The following is a 21,712-nucleotide window of genomic DNA, read 5'->3' as shown; positions in this document are numbered from 1 at the left end:
CTATATGTCAGCTGGTAATGGTCAATATATGTCAACTGGGAATGGTCAATATATGTCAACTGGGAACGGTCAATATATGTCAACTGGGAATGGTCAATATATGTCAACTGGGAATGGTCAACTAATGCCAACTGGGAATGGTCAATATATGTCTACTGGGAATGGTCAATATATGTCAACTGGGAATGGTCAATATATTTGAACTGGGAATGTTCAATATATTTTAGCTGGGAATGGTCAATATATGTCAACTGGGAATGGTCAATATATGTCTACTGGGAAAGGTCAAAATATGTCAACTGGGAATGGTCAATATATTTGAACTGGGAATGTTCAATATATTTTAGCTGGGAATGGTCAATATATGTCAACTGGAAATGTTCAATATATGTCAACTGGGAATGCTCAATATATGTCAACTGGGAATGGTCATTATATATCAACTGAGAATGGTCAATATATGTCAACTGGGAATGGTCAATATATATCAACTTGGACTAGTCAATATATGTCAACTGGTAATTGTAAATATATGTTAACTGGGAATGGTCAATATATGTCAACTGGGAAAGTTCAATATATGTCAACTAGGAATGGTCAATATATGTCAACTGGGAATGGTCAATATATGTCAACTGGGAGTATTAAATCAATGCCAACTGTGAATGGTCAATATATGTCAACTGGGAATGATCAATATATGTCAACTGGGAATGGTCAATATATGTGATATGGGAATGGTCAATATATGTCAACTGGGAATGGTCATTATATGTCAACTGGGAATGGTCAATATATGTCAACTGAGAATGGTCAATATATATCAACTGGGACTGGTCTATATATGTCAACTGGGAATGGTCAATATATGTCAACTGGGAATGGTCAATATATGTCAACTGGGAAAGTTAAATATATGTCAACTAGGAATGGTCAATATATGTCAATTGGGATTGGTCAATATATGTCAACTGGGAATGTTCAATATATGTCAACTGGGAATGTTCACTATATGTCAACTGGGTATGGTCAAGTAATGCCAACTGGGAATGGTCAATATACGTCAACTATGAATGGTCAATATATGTCAACCAGGAATGGTCAATATATGTCAACTGGGAATGGGCAATATATGTCAACTGGGAATGTTCAATCAATGCCAACTGTGAATGGTCAATATATGTCAACAGGGAATGGTCAATATATGCCAACTGGGAATGGTCAAGTAATGCCAACTGGGAATGGTCAATATATGTCAACTGGGAATTGTCACTATATGTCAACTGGGAATTTTCAATATATGTCAACTGGGAATGGATATATATGTCAACTGGGAATGGTCAAGATATGTCAACTGGGAATGGTCAATATATGTCAACTGGGAATGGTCAATATATGTCAACTGGGAAAGTTCAATATATGTCAACTAGGAATGGTCAATATATGTCATCTGGGAATGGTCAATTTATGTCAACTGGGAATATTCAATCAATGCCAACTGGGAATGGTCAATATATGTCAACTTGTACTGGTCAATATATGTCAACTGGGAATGTTCCATCAATGCCAACTGGGAATGGCCAATATATGTCAACTGGGAATGGTCAATATATGTCAACCGGGGATGATCAATATATGTCAACTGGGAATGGTCAATATATATCAACTGCGGATGTTCAATCAATGCCAACCGGGAATGGTCAATATATGTCAATTGGGAATGGTCAATATATGTCAACTGGGAATGGTTGATATATGTCAACTGGGAATGGTCAATATATGTCAACTGGGAATGTTCAATCAATGCCAACTGGGATTTGGTCAATATAATTCAACTGGGAATGGTCAATATATGTCAAAAGTGAATGTTCAATATATGTCAACTGGCAATGTTCAATATATGTCAACTGGAAGTGGTCAATATATGTCAACTGGCAATGGTCAATATATGTCAACTGGGAATGGCCAATATATGTCAACTGGGAATGTTCAATATATGTCAACTGGGAATGTTCAATATATTCAACTGGGAATGGTCAATACATGTCAACTGGGAATGGTCACTATATGTCAACTGTGTATTGTCAAGTAATGCCAACTGGGAATGGTCAATATACGTCAACTGGGAATTTTAAATATATGTCAACCGGGAATGGTCAATATATGTCAACTGGGAATGGTGAATATATGTCAACTGGGAATGGTCAATATATGTCAACTGGGAATGGTCAATATGTCAACTGGAAATGGTCAATATATGTCAACTGGAATGTTCAATCAATGCCTACTGGGAATGGTCAATATATGTCAACTGGGAATGGTCAATATATGTCAACTGGGAATGGTCAATATATGTCAACTGGGAATGTTCAATCAATGCCAACTGGGAATGGTCAATATATGTCAACTGGGAATGGTCAATATATGTCAACTGGGAATGGTCAAGTAATGCCAACAGAAATTGGTCAATATATATCAACTGGGAATGGTCAATATATGTCAACTGGGAATGTCCAATCAATGCCAACTGGGAATGGTCAACATATGACAACTGGGAATGGTCAATATATGTCAACTGGGAATTGTCAAGTAATGCCAACTGGGAATGGTCAATATATGTCAACTGGGAATGGTCAATATATGTCAACTGGGAATTGTCACTATATGTCAACTGGGAATTTTCAATATATGTCAACTGGGAATGGATATATATGTCAACTGGGAATGGTCAAGATATGTCAACTGGGAATGGTCAATATATGTCAACTGGGAATGGTCAATATATGTCAACTGGGAAAGTTCAATATATGTCAACTAGGAATGGTCAATATATGTCATCTGGGAATGGTCAATTTATGTCAACTGGGAATATTCAATCAATGCCAACTGGGAATGGTCAATATATGTCAACTTGTACTGGTCAATATATGTCAACTGGGAATGTTCCATCAATGCCAACTGGGAATGGCCAATATATGTCAACTGGGAATGGTCAATATATGTCAACCGGGGATGATCAATATATGTCAACTGGGAATGGTCAATATATATCAACTGCGGATGTTCAATCAATGCCAACCGGGAATGGTCAATATATGTCAATTGGGAATGGTCAATATATGTCAACTGGGAATGGTTGATATATGTCAACTGGGAATGGTCAATATATGTCAACTGGGAATGTTCAATCAATGCCAACTGGGATTTGGTCAATATAATTCAACTGGGAATGGTCAATATATGTCAAAAGTGAATGTTCAATATATGTCAACTGGCAATGTTCAATATATGTCAACTGGAAGTGGTCAATATATGTCAACTGGCAATGGTCAATATATGTCAACTGGGAATGGCCAATATATGTCAACTGGGAATGTTCAATATATGTCAACTGGGAATGTTCAATATATTCAACTGGGAATGGTCAATACATGTCAACTGGGAATGGTCACTATATGTCAACTGTGTATTGTCAAGTAATGCCAACTGGGAATGGTCAATATACGTCAACTGGGAATTTTAAATATATGTCAACCGGGAATGGTCAATATATGTCAACTGGGAATGGTGAATATATGTCAACTGGGAATGGTCAATATATGTCAACTGGGAATGGTCAATATGTCAACTGGAAATGGTCAATATATGTCAACTGGAATGTTCAATCAATGCCTACTGGGAATGGTCAATATATGTCAACTGGGAATGGTCAATATATGTCAACTGGGAATGGTCAATATATGTCAACTGGGAATGTTCAATCAATGCCAACTGGGAATGGTCAATATATGTCAACTGGGAATGGTCAATATATGTCAACTGGGAATGGTCAAGTAATGCCAACAGAAATTGGTCAATATATATCAACTGGGAATGGTCAATATATGTCAACTGGGAATGTCCAATCAATGCCAACTGGGAATGGTCAACATATGACAACTGGGAATGGTCAATATATGTCAACTGGGAATTGTCAAGTAATGCCAACTGGGAATGGTCAATATATGTCAACTGGGAGTGGTCAATATATGACACCTGGGATTGGTCAATATATGTCAACTGGGAATGGTCAATATATGTCAGCTGGTAATGGTCAATATATGTCAACTGGGAATGGTCAATATATGTCAACTGGGAACGGTCAATATATGTCAACTGGGAATGGTCAATATATGTCAACTGGGAATGGTCAACTAATGCCAACTGGGAATGGTCAATATATGTCTACTGGGAATGGTCAATATATGTCAACTGGGAATGGTCAATATATTTGAACTGGGAATGTTCAATATATTTTAGCTGGGAATGGTCAATATATGTCAACTGGGAATGGTCAATATATGTCTACTGGGAAAGGTCAAAATATGTCAACTGGGAATGGTCAATATATTTGAACTGGGAATGTTCAATATATTTTAGCTGGGAATGGTCAATATATGTCAACTGGAAATGTTCAATATATGTCAACTGGGAATGCTCAATATATGTCAACTGGGAATGGTCATTATATATCAACTGAGAATGGTCAATATATGTCAACTGGGAATGGTCAATATATATCAACTTGGACTAGTCAATATATGTCAACTGGGAATTGTAAATATATGTTAACTGGGAATGGTCAATATATGTCAACTGGGAAAGTTCAATATATGTCAACTAGGAATGGTCAATATATGTCAACTGGGAATGGTCAATATATGTCAACTGGGAGTATTAAATCAATGCCAACTGTGAATGGTCAATATATGTCAACTGGGAATGATCAATATATGTCAACTGGGAATGGTCAATATATGTGATATGGGAATGGTCAATATATGTCAACTGGGAATGGTCATTATATGTCAACTGGGAATGGTCAATATATGTCAACTGAGAATGGTCAATATATATCAACTGGGACTGGTCTATATATGTCAACTGGGAATGGTCAATATATGTCAACTGGGAATGGTCAATATATGTCAACTGGGAAAGTTAAATATATGTCAACTAGGAATGGTCAATATATGTCAATTGGGATTGGTCAATATATGTCAACTGGGAATATCCAATCAATGCCAACTGGGAATGGTCAATATATGTCAACTGGGAACGGTCAATATATGTCAACTGGGAATGGTCAATATATGGCAACTGGGAATGGTCAAAATATATCAACTGGGAATGTTCAATATATGTCAACTGGGAATGGTCACCATATGTCAACTGGGAATGTTCAATATATGTCAACTGGGAATGGATATATATGTCAACAGGGAATGGTCAATATATGTCAACTGGGAATGGTCAATATATGTCAACTGGGAATGGTCAATATGTCAACTGGGAATGGTCAATATATGTCAACTGGGAATGGTCTATCAATGCCAACTGGGAATGCTCAATATATGTCAACTGGGAATGGTCAATATATGTCAACTGTGAATGGTCAAGTAATGCCAACTGGGAAAGGTCAATATATGTCAACTGGGAATGGTCAATATATGTCAAATGGGAATGTTCAATATATGTCAACTGGGAATGGTCAATATATGTCAGCTGGGAATGTTCACTATATGTCAACTGGGTATGGTCAAATAATGTCAACTGGGATTGGTCAATATAAGTCAACTGGGAATGGTCAATATATGTCAACCGGGAATGGTCAATATATGTCTACTGGGAATGGTCAATATATGTCAACTGGGAATGGTCAATATATGACAGCTGGGAATGGTCAATATATGTCTAATGGGAATGGTCAATATATTTCAACTGGGAATGGTCAATATATGCCAACTGGGAATGGACAATATATGTCAACTGGGAATGGTCAATATATGTCAACTGGGTATGGTCAATATATGTCAACTGGGAATGGTCAATATATGTCAAATGGGAATGGTCAATAAATGTCAACTTGGTATGGTCAAGTAATGCCAACTGGGAATGGTCAATATATGTCAACTGGGAATGGTCAATATATATCAACTCGGACTTGTCAATATATATCAACTGGGAATGGTCAATATATGTCAACTGGGAATGGTCAATATATGTCAACTGGGAAAGTTCAATATATGTCAACTAGGAATGGTCAATATATGTCAACTGGGAATGGTCAATATATGTCAACTGGGAGTATTAAATCAATGCCAACTGGGAATGGTCAATATATGTCAACTGGGAATGTCCAATCAATGCCAACTGGGAATGGTCAACATATGTCAACTGGGAATGGTCAATATATGTCAAATGGGAATGGTCAATATATGTCAACTGGGGATGTTCAATGTATGTCAACTGGGGATGTTCAATCAATGCCAACTGGGAATGGTCAATATAAGTCAACTGGGAATGGTCAATATATGTCAACTGGGAATGTTCAATATATGTCAACTGGGAATGTTCAATATATGTCAAATGGAAATGGTCAATATATGTCAAATGGGAATGGTCAATATATGTCAACTGGGAATGGCCAATATATGTCAACTGGGAATGTTCAATATATGTCAACTGGGAATGTTCAATATATGTCAACTGGGAATGTTCAATATATGTCAACTAGGAATGGTCAATATATGTCAACTGGGAATGGTCAATATATGTCAACTGGGAGTATTAAATCAATGCCAACTGGGAATGGTCAATATATGTCAACTGGGAATGGTCAATATATGTCAACTGGGAATGTCCAATCAATGCCAACTGGCAATGGTCAACATATGTCAACTGGGAATGGTCAATATATGTCAACTGGGAATGGTCAATATATGTCAACTGGGGATGTTCAATATATGTCAACTGGGAATGTTCAATCAATGCCAACTGGGAATGGTCAATATATGTCAACTGGGAATGGTCAATATATGTCAACTGGGAATGGTCAGTATATGTCAACTGGGAATGGTCAATATATGCCAACAGGGAATGTTCAATTAATGCCAACTGGAAATGGTCAATATATGTCAACTGGGAATGGTCAATATATGTCAACTGGGAATGGCCAATATATGTCAACTGGGAATGTTAAATATATGTCAACTGGGAATGTTCAATATATGTCAACTGGGAATGTTCAATATATGTCAACTGGGAATGCTCACTATATGTCAACTGGGTATGGTCAAGTAATGCCAACTGGGAATGGTCAATATATGTCAACCGGAAATGGTCAATATATGTCAACTGGGAATGCTCAATATATGTCAACTGAGAATGGTCATTATATATCAACTGGGAATGGTCAATATATGTCAACTGGGAATGGTCAATATATGTCAACTGGGAATGGTCAATATATGTCAACTGGGGATGTTCAATGGATGTTAACTGGGGATGTTCAATCAATGCCACCTGGGAATGGTCAATATAAGTCAACTGGGAAAGGTCAATATATGTCAACTGGGAATGGTCAGTATATGTCAACTGGGAATGGTCAATATATGTCAACTGGGAATGTTCAATTAATGCCAACTGGGAATGGTCAATAAAAATCAACTGGGAATGGTCAATATATGTCAAAAGTGAATGTTCAATATATGTCAACAGTGAATGTTCAATATATGTCAACTGGGAATGTTCAATATATGTCAACTGGAAATGGTCAATATATGTCAACTGGGAATGGTCAAGATATGTCAACTGGGAATGGCCAATATATGTTAACTGGGAATGTTCAATATATGTCAACTGGGAATGTTCAATATATGTCAACTGGGAATGTTCAATCTATGTCAACTAGGAATGGTCAATATATGTCAACTGGGAATGGTCAATATATGTCAACTGGGAGTATTAAATCAATGCCAACTGGGAATGGTCAATATATGTCAACTGGGAATGGTCAATATATGTCAACTGGGAATGTCCAATCAATGCCAACTGTGAATGGTCAACATATGTCAACTGGGAATGGTCAATATATGTCAACTGGGAATGGTCAATATATGTCAACTGGGGATGTTCAATATATGTCAACTGGGAATGTTCAATCAATGCCAACTGGGAATGGTCAATATATGTCAACTGGGAATGGTCAATATATGTCAACTGGGAATGGTCAGTATATGTCAACTGGGAATGGTCAATATATGTCAACTGGGAATGTTCAATTAATGCCAACTGGGAATGGTCAATAAAAGTCAACTGGGAATGGTCAATATATGTCAACAGTGAATGTTCAATATATGTCAACTGGGAATGTTCAATATATGTCAACTGGAAATGGTCAATATATTTCAACTGGGAATGGTCAATATATGTCAACTGGGAATGGCCAATATATGTCAACTGGGAATGTTCAATATATGTCAACTGGGAATGTTCAATATATGTCAACTGGGAAAGTTCAATATATGTCAACTAGGAATGGTCAATATATGTCATCTGGGAATGGTCAATTTATGTCAACTGGGAATATTCAATCAATGCCAACTGGGAATGGTCAATATATGTCAACTTGTACTGGTCAATATATGTCAACTGGGAATGTTCCATCAATGCCAACTGGGAATGGCCAATATATGTCAACTGGGAATGGTCAATATATGTCAACCGGGGATGATCAATATATGTCAACTGGGAATGGTCAATATATATCAACTGCGGATGTTCAATCAATGCCAACCGGGAATGGTCAATATATGTCAATTGGGAATGGTCAATATATGTCAACTGGGAATGGTTGATATATGTCAACTGGGAATGGTCAATATATGTCAACTGGGAATGTTCAATCAATGCCAACTGGGATTTGGTCAATATAATTCAACTGGGAATGGTCAATATATGTCAAAAGTGAATGTTCAATATATGTCAACTGGCAATGTTCAATATATGTCAACTGGAAGTGGTCAATATATGTCAACTGGCAATGGTCAATATATGTCAACTGGGAATGGCCAATATATGTCAACTGGGAATGTTCAATATATGTCAACTGGGAATGTTCAATATATTCAACTGGGAATGGTCAATACATGTCAACTGGGAATGGTCACTATATGTCAACTGTGTATTGTCAAGTAATGCCAACTGGGAATGGTCAATATACGTCAACTGGGAATTTTAAATATATGTCAACCGGGAATGGTCAATATATGTCAACTGGGAATGGTGAATATATGTCAACTGGGAATGGTCAATATATGTCAACTGGGAATGGTCAATATGTCAACTGGAAATGGTCAATATATGTCAACTGGAATGTTCAATCAATGCCTACTGGGAATGGTCAATATATGTCAACTGGGAATGGTCAATATATGTCAACTGGGAATGGTCAATATATGTCAACTGGGAATGTTCAATCAATGCCAACTGGGAATGGTCAATATATGTCAACTGGGAATGGTCAATATATGTCAACTGGGAATGGTCAAGTAATGCCAACAGAAATTGGTCAATATATATCAACTGGGAATGGTCAATATATGTCAACTGGGAATGTCCAATCAATGCCAACTGGGAATGGTCAACATATGACAACTGGGAATGGTCAATATATGTCAACTGGGAATTGTCAAGTAATGCCAACTGGGAATGGTCAATATATGTCAACTGGGAGTGGTCAATATATGACACCTGGGATTGGTCAATATATGTCAACTGGGAATGGTCAATATATGTCAGCTGGTAATGGTCAATATATGTCAACTGGGAATGGTCAATATATGTCAACTGGGAACGGTCAATATATGTCAACTGGGAATGGTCAATATATGTCAACTGGGAATGGTCAACTAATGCCAACTGGGAATGGTCAATATATGTCTACTGGGAATGGTCAATATATGTCAACTGGGAATGGTCAATATATTTGAACTGGGAATGTTCAATATATTTTAGCTGGGAATGGTCAATATATGTCAACTGGGAATGGTCAATATATGTCTACTGGGAAAGGTCAAAATATGTCAACTGGGAATGGTCAATATATTTGAACTGGGAATGTTCAATATATTTTAGCTGGGAATGGTCAATATATGTCAACTGGAAATGTTCAATATATGTCAACTGGGAATGCTCAATATATGTCAACTGGGAATGGTCATTATATATCAACTGAGAATGGTCAATATATGTCAACTGGGAATGGTCAATATATATCAACTTGGACTAGTCAATATATGTCAACTGGGAATTGTAAATATATGTTAACTGGGAATGGTCAATATATGTCAACTGGGAAAGTTCAATATATGTCAACTAGGAATGGTCAATATATGTCAACTGGGAATGGTCAATATATGTCAACTGGGAGTATTAAATCAATGCCAACTGTGAATGGTCAATATATGTCAACTGGGAATGATCAATATATGTCAACTGGGAATGGTCAATATATGTGATATGGGAATGGTCAATATATGTCAACTGGGAATGGTCATTATATGTCAACTGGGAATGGTCAATATATGTCAACTGAGAATGGTCAATATATATCAACTGGGACTGGTCTATATATGTCAACTGGGAATGGTCAATATATGTCAACTGGGAATGGTCAATATATGTCAACTGGGAAAGTTAAATATATGTCAACTAGGAATGGTCAATATATGTCAATTGGGATTGGTCAATATATGTCAACTGGGAATATCCAATCAATGCCAACTGGGAATGGTCAATATATGTCAACTGGGAACGGTCAATATATGTCAACTGGGAATGGTCAATATATGGCAACTGGGAATGGTCAAAATATATCAACTGGGAATGTTCAATATATGTCAACTGGGAATGGTCACCATATGTCAACTGGGAATGTTCAATATATGTCAACTGGGAATGGATATATATGTCAACAGGGAATGGTCAATATATGTCAACTGGGAATGGTCAATATATGTCAACTGGGAATGGTCAATATGTCAACTGGGAATGGTCAATATATGTCAACTGGGAATGGTCTATCAATGCCAACTGGGAATGCTCAATATATGTCAACTGGGAATGGTCAATATATGTCAACTGTGAATGGTCAAGTAATGCCAACTGGGAAAGGTCAATATATGTCAACTGGGAATGGTCAATATATGTCAAATGGGAATGTTCAATATATGTCAACTGGGAATGGTCAATATATGTCAGCTGGGAATGTTCACTATATGTCAACTGGGTATGGTCAAATAATGTCAACTGGGATTGGTCAATATAAGTCAACTGGGAATGGTCAATATATGTCAACCGGGAATGGTCAATATATGTCTACTGGGAATGGTCAATATATGTCAACTGGGAATGGTCAATATATGACAGCTGGGAATGGTCAATATATGTCTAATGGGAATGGTCAATATATTTCAACTGGGAATGGTCAATATATGCCAACTGGGAATGGACAATATATGTCAACTGGGAATGGTCAATATATGTCAACTGGGTATGGTCAATATATGTCAACTGGGAATGGTCAATATATGTCAAATGGGAATGGTCAATAAATGTCAACTTGGTATGGTCAAGTAATGCCAACTGGGAATGGTCAATATATGTCAACTGGGAATGGTCAATATATATCAACTCGGACTTGTCAATATATATCAACTGGGAATGGTCAATATATGTCAACTGGGAATGGTCAATATATGTCAACTGGGAAAGTTCAATATATGTCAACTAGGAATGGTCAATATATGTCAACTGGGAATGGTCAATATATGTCAACTGGGAGTATTAAATCAATGCCAACTGGGAATGGTCAATATATGTCAACTGGGAATGTCCAATCAATGCCAACTGGGAATGGTCAACATATGTCAACTGGGAATGGTCAATATATGTCAAATGGGAATGGTCAATATATGTCAACTGGGGATGTTCAATGTATGTCAACTGGGGATGTTCAATCAATGCCAACTGGGAATGGTCAATATAAGTCAACTGGGAATGGTCAATATATGTCAACTGGGAATGTTCAATATATGTCAACTGGGAATGTTCAATATATGTCAAATGGAAATGGTCAATATATGTCAAATGGGAATGGTCAATATATGTCAACTGGGAATGGCCAATATATGTCAACTGGGAATGTTCAATATATGTCAACTGGGAATGTTCAATATATGTCAACTGGGAATGTTCAATATATGTCAACTAGGAATGGTCAATATATGTCAACTGGGAATGGTCAATATATGTCAACTGGGAGTATTAAATCAATGCCAACTGGGAATGGTCAATATATGTCAACTGGGAATGGTCAATATATGTCAACTGGGAATGTCCAATCAATGCCAACTGGCAATGGTCAACATATGTCAACTGGGAATGGTCAATATATGTCAACTGGGAATGGTCAATATATGTCAACTGGGGATGTTCAATATATGTCAACTGGGAATGTTCAATCAATGCCAACTGGGAATGGTCAATATATGTCAACTGGGAATGGTCAATATATGTCAACTGGGAATGGTCAGTATATGTCAACTGGGAATGGTCAATATATGTCAACAGGGAATGTTCAATTAATGCCAACTGGAAATGGTCAATATATGTCAACTGGGAATGGTCAATATATGTCAACTGGGAATGGCCAATATATGTCAACTGGGAATGTTAAATATATGTCAACTGGGAATGTTCAATATATGTCAACTGGGAATGTTCAATATATGTCAACTGGGAATGCTCACTATATGTCAACTGGGTATGGTCAAGTAATGCCAACTGGGAATGGTCAATATATGTCAACCGGAAATGGTCAATATATGTCAACTGGGAATGCTCAATATATGTCAACTGAGAATGGTCATTATATATCAACTGGGAATGGTCAATATATGTCAACTGGGAATGGTCAATATATGTCAACTGGGAATGGTCAATATATGTCAACTGGGGATGTTCAATGGATGTTAACTGGGGATGTTCAATCAATGCCACCTGGGAATGGTCAATATAAGTCAACTGGGAAAGGTCAATATATGTCAACTGGGAATGGTCAGTATATGTCAACTGGGAATGGTCAATATATGTCAACTGGGAATGTTCAATTAATGCCAACTGGGAATGGTCAATAAAAGTCAACTGGGAATGGTCAATATATGTCAAAAGTGAATGTTCAATATATGTCAACAGTGAATGTTCAATATATGTCAACTGGGAATGTTCAATATATGTCAACTGGAAATGGTCAATATATGTCAACTGGGAATGGTCAAGATATGTCAACTGGGAATGGCCAATATATGTTAACTGGGAATGTTCAATATATGTCAACTGGGAATGTTCAATATATGTCAACTGGGAATGTTCAATCTATGTCAACTAGGAATGGTCAATATATGTCAACTGGGAATGGTCAATATATGTCAACTGGGAGTATTAAATCAATGCCAACTGGGAATGGTCAATATATGTCAACTGGGAATGGTCAATATATGTCAACTGGGAATGTCCAATCAATGCCAACTGTGAATGGTCAACATATGTCAACTGGGAATGGTCAATATATGTCAACTGGGAATGGTCAATATATGTCAACTGGGGATGTTCAATATATGTCAACTGGGAATGTTCAATCAATGCCAACTGGGAATGGTCAATATATGTCAACTGGGAATGGTCAATATATGTCAACTGGGAATGGTCAGTATATGTCAACTGGGAATGGTCAATATATGTCAACTGGGAATGTTCAATTAATGCCAACTGGGAATGGTCAATAAAAGTCAACTGGGAATGGTCAATATATGTCAACAGTGAATGTTCAATATATGTCAACTGGGAATGTTCAATATATGTCAACTGGAAATGGTCAATATATTTCAACTGGGAATGGTCAATATATGTCAACTGGGAATGGCCAATATATGTCAACTGGGAATGTTCAATATATGTCAACTGGGAATGTTCAATATATGTCAACTGGGAATGTTCACTATATGTCAACTGGGTATGGTCAAGTAATGCCAACTGGGAATGGTCAATATACGTCAACTATGAATGGTCAATATATGTCAACTGGGAATGGTCAATATATGTCATCTGGAAATGTTCAATATATGTCAACTGGAAATGTTCAATCAATGCCAAGTGGGAATGGTCAATATATGTCAACTGGAATTGGTCAATATATGCCAACTGGGAATGGTCAATATATGTCAACTGGGAATGGTCAATATATGTCAACTGGGAATGTTCAATCAATGCCAACTGTGAATGGTCAATATATGTCAACTGGGAATGGTCAATATATGCCAACTGGGAATGGTCAAGTAATGCCAACTGGGAATGGTCAATATATGTCAACTGGGAATTGTCACTATATGTCAACTGGGAATTTTCAATATATGACAACTGGGAATGGATATATATTTCAACTGGGAATGGTCAAGATATGTCAACTGGGAATGGTCAATATATGTCAACTGGGAATGGCCAATATATGTCAACTGGGAACGGTCAATATATGTCAACTGGGAATGGTCATTATATATCAACTGGGAATGGTGATTATATATCAACTGGGAATGGTCAATATATTTCAACTGGGAATGGTCAATATATATCAACTTGTACTGGTCAATATATGTCAACTGGGAATGGTCAATATATGTCAACTGGGAATGGTCAATATATGTCAACTGGGAAAGTTCAATATATGTCAACTAGGAATGGTCAATATATGTCAACTGGGAATGGTCAATTTATGTCAACTGGGAATATTCAATCAATGCCAACTGGGAATGGTCAATATATGTCAACTGGGAATGTTCCATCAATGCCAACTGGGAATGGCCAATATATGTCAACTGGGAATGGTCAATATATGTCAACCTGGAATGATCAATATATGTCAACTGGGAATGGTCAATATATGTCAACTGGGGATGTTCAATCAATGCCAACTGGGAATGGTCAATATATGTCAATTGGGAATGGTCAATATATGTCAAATGGGAATGGTCAATAAATGTCAACTTGGTATGGTCAAGTAATGCCAACTGGGAATGGTCAATATATGTCAACTGGGAATGGTCAATATATATCAACTCGGACTTGTCAATATATATCAACTGGGAATGGTCAATATATGTCAACTGGGAATGGTCAATATATGTCAACTGTGAAAGTTCAATATATGTCAACTAGGAATGGTCAATATATGTCAACTGGGAATGGTCAATATATGTCAACTGGGAGTATTAAATCAATGCCAACTGGGAATGGTCAATATATGTCAACTGGGAATGTCCAATCAATGCCAACTGGGAATGGTCAACATATGTCAACTGGGAATGGTCAATATATGTCAACTGGGAATGGTCAATATATGTCAACTGGGGATGTTCAATGTATGTCAACTGGGGATGTTCAATCAATGCCAACTGGGAATGGTCAATATAAGTCAACTGGGAATGGTCAATATATGTCAACTGGGAATGTTCAATATATGTCAATTGGGAATGTTCAATATATGTCAAATGGAAATGGTCAATATATGTCAAATGGGAATGGTCAATATATGTCAACTGGGAATGGCCAATATATGTCAACTGGGAATGTTCAATATATGTCAACTGGGAATGTTCAATATATGTCAACTGGGAATGTTCAATATATGTCAACTAGGAATGGTCAATATATGTCAACTGGGAATGGTCAATATATGTCAACTGGGAGTATTAAATCAATGCCAACTGGGAATGGTCAATATATGTCAACTGGGAATGGTCAATATATGTCAACTGGGAATGTCCAATCAATGCCAACTGGTAATGGTCAACATATGTCAACTGGGAATGGTCAATATATGTCAACTGGGAATGGTCAATATATGTCAACTGGGGATGTTCAATATATGTCAACTGGGAATGTTCAATCAATGCCAACTGGGAATGGTCAATATATGTCAACTGGGAATGGTCAATATATGTCAACTGGGAATGGTCAGTATATGTCAACTGGGAATGGTCAATATATGTCAACTGGGAATGGTCAATATATGTCAACTGGGAATGGCCAATATATGTCAACTGGGAATGTTAAATATATGTCAACTGGGAATGTTCAATATATGTCAACTGGGAATGTTCAATATATGTCAACTGGGAATGCTCACTATATGTCAACTGGGTATGGTCAAGTAATGCCAACTGGGAATGGTCAATATATGTCAACCGGAAATGGTCAATATATGTCAACTGGGAATGCTCAATATATGTCAACTGAGAATGGTCATTATATATCAACTGGGAATGGTCAATATATGTCAACTGGGAATGGTCAATATATGTCAACTGGGAATGGTCAATATATGTCAACTGGGGATGTTCAATGGATGTTAACTGGGGATGTTCAATCAATGCCAACTGGGAATGGTCAATATAAGTCAACTGGGAAAGGTCAATATATGTCAACTGGGAATGGTCAGTATATGTCAACTGGGAATGGTCAATATATGTCAACTGGGAATTTTCAATTAATGCCAACTGGGAATGGTCAATAAAAGTCAACTGGGACTGGTCAATATATGTCAACAGTGAATGTTCAATATATGTCAACTGGGAATGTTCAATATATGTCAACTGGAAATGGTCAATATATGTCAACTGGGAATGGTCAAGATATGTCAACTGGGAATGGCCAATATATGTTAACTGGGAATGTTCAATATATGTCAACTGGGAATGTTCAATATATGTCAACTGGGAATGTTCAATCTATGTCAACTAGTAATTGTCAATATATGTCAACTGGGAATGGTCAATATATGTCAACTGGGAGTATTAAATCAATGCCAACTGGATATGGTCAATATATGTCAACTGGGAATGGTCAATATATGTCAACTGGGAATGTCCAATCAATGCCAACTGTGAATGGTCAACATATGTCAACTGGGAATGGTCAATATATGTCAACTGGGAATGGTCAATATATGTCAACTGGGGATGATCAATATATGTCAACTGGGAATGTTCAATCAATGCCAACTGGGAATGGTCAATATATGTCAACTGGGAATGGTCAATATATGTCAACTGGGAATGGTCAGTATATGTCAACTGGGAATGGTCAATATATGTCAACTGGGAATGTTCAATTAATACCAACTGGGAATGGTCAATAAAAGTCAACTGGGAATGGTCAATATATGTCAACAGTGAATGTTCAATATATGTCAACTGGGAATGTTCAATATATGTCAACTGGAAATGGTCAATATATGTCAACTGGGAATGGTCAATATATGTCAACTGGGAATGGCCAATATATGTCAACTGGGAATGTTCAATATATGTCAACTGGGAATGTTCAATATATGTCAACTGGGAATGTTCACTATATGTCAACTGGGTATGGTCAAGTAATGCCAACTGGGAATGGTCAATATACGTCAACTATGAATGGTCAATATATGTCAACCGGGAATGGTCAATATATGTCATCTGGAAATGTTCAATATATGTCAACTGGAAATGTTCAATCAATGCCAAGTGGGAATGGTCAATATATGTCAACTGGAATTGGTCAATATATGCCAACTGGGAATGGTCAATATATGTCAACTGGGAATGGTCAATATATGTCAACTGGGAATGTTCAATCAATGCCAACTGTGAATGGTCAATATATTTCAACTGGGAATGGTCAATATATGCCAACTGGGAATGGTCAAGTAATGCCAACTGGGAATGGTCAATATATGTCAACTGGGAATTGTCACTATATGTCAACTGGGAATTTTCAATATATGACAACTGGGAATGGATATATATGTCAACTGGGAATGGTCAAGATATGTCAACTGGGAATGGTCAATATATGTCAACTGGGAATGTTCACTATATGTCAACTGGGTATGGTCAAGTAATGCCAACTGGGAATGGTCAATATACGTCAACTATGAATGGTCAATATATGTCAACCGGGAATGGTCAATATATGTCATCTGGAAATGTTCAATATATGTCAACTGGAAATGTTCAATCAATGCCAAGTGGGAATGGTCAATATATGTCAACTGGAATTGGTCAATATATGCCAACTGGGAATGGTCAATATATGTCAACTGGGAATGGTCAATATATGTCAACTGGGAATGTTCAATCAATGCCAACTGTGAATGGTCAATATATTTCAACTGGGAATGGTCAATATATGCCAACTGGGAATGGTCAAGTAATGCCAACTGGGAATGGTCAATATATGTCAACTGGGAATTGTCACTATATGTCAACTGGGAATTTTCAATATATGACAACTGGGAATGGATATATATGTCAACTGGGAATGGTCAAGATATGTCAACTGGGAATGGTCAATATATGTCAACTGGGAACGGTCAATATATGTCAACTGGGAATGGTCATTATATATCAACTGGGAATGGTCATTATATATCAACTGGGAATGGTGAATATATTTCAACTGGGAATGGTGAATATATATCAACTTGTACTGGTCAATATATGTCAACTGGGAATGGTCAATATATGTCAACTGGGAATGGTCAATATATGTCAACTGGGAAAGTTCAATATATGTCAACTAGGAATGGTCAATATATGTCAACTGGGAATGGTCAATTTATGTCAACTGGGAATATTCAATCAATGCCAACTGGGAATGGTCAATATATGTCAACTGGGAATGTTCCATCAATGCCAACTGGGAATGGCCAATATATGTCAACTGGGAATGGTCAATATATGTCAACCGGGAATGATCAATATATGTCAACTGGGAATGGTCAATATATGTCAACTGGGGATGTTCAATCAATGCCAACTGGGAATGGTCAATATATGTCAATTGGGAATGGTCAATATATGTCAACTGGGAATGGTTAATATATGTCAACTGGGAATGGTCAATATCTGTCAACTGGGAATGTTCAATCAATGCCAACTGGGAATGGTCAATATAAGTCAACTGGGAATGGTCAATATATGTCAGCAGTAAATGTTCAATATATGTCAACTGGCAATGTTCAATGTATGTCAACTGGAAGTGGTCAATATATGTCAACAGGCAATGGTCAATATATGTCAACTGGGAATGGCCAATATATGTCAATTGGGAATGTTCAATATATGTCAACTGGGAATGTTCAATATATGTCAACTGGGAATGGTCAATATATGTCAACTGGGAATGGTCACTATATGTCAACTGTGTATGGTCAAGTAATGCCAAGTGGGAATGGTCAATATACATCAACTGGGAATGATAAATATATGTCAACCGGGAATGGTCAATATATGTCAACTGGGAATGGTCAATATATGTCAACTGGGAATGGTCAATATATGTCAACTGGGAATGGTCAATATATGTCAACTGGAATGTACAATCAATGCCAACTGGGAATGGTCAATATATGTCAACTGGGAATGGTCAATATATGTCAACAGGGAATGGTCAATATATGTCAACTGGGAATGTTCAATCAATGCCAACTGGGAATTGTCAATATATATCAACTGGGAATGGTCAATATATGTCAACTGGGAATGGTCAGGTAATGCCAACAGGGAATGGTCAATATATGTCAACTGGGAATGGTCAATATATGTCAACTGGGAATGTCCAATCAATGCCAACTGGAAATGGTCAACATATGTCTACTGGGAATGGTCAATATATGTCAACTGGGAATTGTCAAGCAATGCCAACTGGGAATGGTCAATATATGTCAACTGGGAATTGTCAATATATGACACCTGGGATTGGTCAATATATGTCAACTGAGAATAGTCAATATATGTCAGCTGGTAATGGTCAATATATGTCAACTGGAAATGGTCAATATATGTCAACTGGGAATGGTCAATACATGTCAACTGGGAATGTTCAATCAATGCCAACTGTGAATGGTCAATATATGTCAACTGGGAATGGTCAATATATGTCAACTGGGAATGGTCAATATATGTCAACTGGGAATGGTCAACTAATGCCAACTGGGAATGCTCAATATATTTCTTCTGGGAATGGTCAATATATGTCATAGAAAACATAGAGATAGGAACAGGAGTAGGCCATTCGGCCCTTCGAGCCTGCTCCGCCATTCAATGAGATCATGGCTGATCTTCGTCTGAGATCATAGCTGATCTTACCAGTTCAGTACCCCGTCCCCGCCTTTTCTCCGTAACCCTTAATCCCCTTAGCCTTCAGAAATATATCCAATTCTCTCTTGAAAATATTTATTGAATTAGCCTTCACAGCCCTCTGTGGCAGGGAATTCCACAGGCTCACCACTCTTTGAGTGAAGAAATTCTTCCTCATCTCTGTTTTAAATGATTTGCCCGCTATTTTTAGACTGTGGCCCCTGGTTCTGTGCTCCCCGGCCATTGGAAACATTCTCTCTGAATTCAGCCTGTCCAGGCCTGCCATAATTTTATATGTTTCGATGAGATCCCCTCTCAATCTTCTAAACTCCAGTGAGTACAAGCCCAAACTATTTAATCTCTCTTCGTAGGTCATTCCCGCCATTCCAGGTATCAGCCTGGTGAATCGCCGTTGCACTCTTTCCATGGCAAGAACATCCTTCCGCAGATGGGGCGACCAAAACTGTACACAATACTCCAGATGCGGTCTCACCAGCACCTTGTACAGCTGTAGTAAGGTATCCCTATTCCTATACTCGAACCCCCTTGATATGAAGGCCAACATACCATTTGCCTTCTTGATCGCCTGTTGCACCTGCATGCTCTCCTTCAGTGACTGGTGCACAAGAACACCCAGGTCCCTCTGCACTTCCCCATCTCCCAATCTATTGCCATTTAGATAATAATCTACCCTCCTGTTTTTACCCCCAAAGTGGATAACCTCGCATTTATCCACATTATAGTGCATCTGCCACGTATCTGCCCATTCCCCCAACCTGTCCAAATCGCACTGTAGCCTCCTGACATCCTCATCAGAGCCCACCCCTCCTCCTAGTTTAGTGTCGTCAGCGAATTTGGAAATATTGCATCCAATTCCCTGATCCAGATCATTTATATATATTGTGAACAGCTGGGGTCCCAGGACAGATCCTTGCGGCACCCCGCTGGTCACTGCCTGCCACTCCGAAAACGAGCCGTTTATTCCAACTCTCTGTTTTCTATCCGCCAGCCAGTTCTCTATCCACGTTAATACTTTGCCCCCAATCCCATGAGCCTTAATTTTGCATGATAATCTTTTGTGTGGAACCTTATCGAAGGCTTTCTGGAAGTCAAGGTACACCACATCCACTGGCTCTCCCCCATCTATTTTACCAGTTACTTCCTCAAAAAATTCCAGCAGGTTAGTCAAACACGATTTACCCTTTGTAAATCCATGTTGACTCTGTCCGATCCTTTCCCCATTTGTCAAGTGCTCCGCTATTTTATCCTTAATAATGGACTCTAGCATTTTGCCCACACCCGATGTAAGGCTTACTGGTCTATAATTCCCTGCTTTCTCTCTACCCCCCTTTTTAAATATTGGGGTAACATTAGCTACCCTCCAATCCACGGGTACTGTTCCCGAGTCAATGGAGTTCCGGAAGATGATCCTTAGAGCATCTGCTATCTCCAGGGCCACCTCCTTAAGTACCCTAGGATGTAGTTTATCAGGCCCCGGGGATTTGTCGGCCTTCAGTCCCCTCAACTTACCCAACACCATATCCCTAGAGATACTAATTTCTGTCAGCTCCTCCCTCTCATTAGTCCCTATGTTTGCCGATATTCCTGGGAGGTTATTTGTGTCCTCCTTTGTGAATACAGAACCAAAGTATGAG

This window comes from Somniosus microcephalus, unplaced genomic scaffold, assembly GCF_052327205.1.
Source record: "Somniosus microcephalus isolate GS21.2 unplaced genomic scaffold, FLI_Smic_1.0 unresolved_chr4, whole genome shotgun sequence".
NCBI classification, from domain to species: domain Eukaryota; kingdom Metazoa; phylum Chordata; class Chondrichthyes; order Squaliformes; family Somniosidae; genus Somniosus; species Somniosus microcephalus.
Note: the sequence above shows the minus strand (reverse complement) of the source record.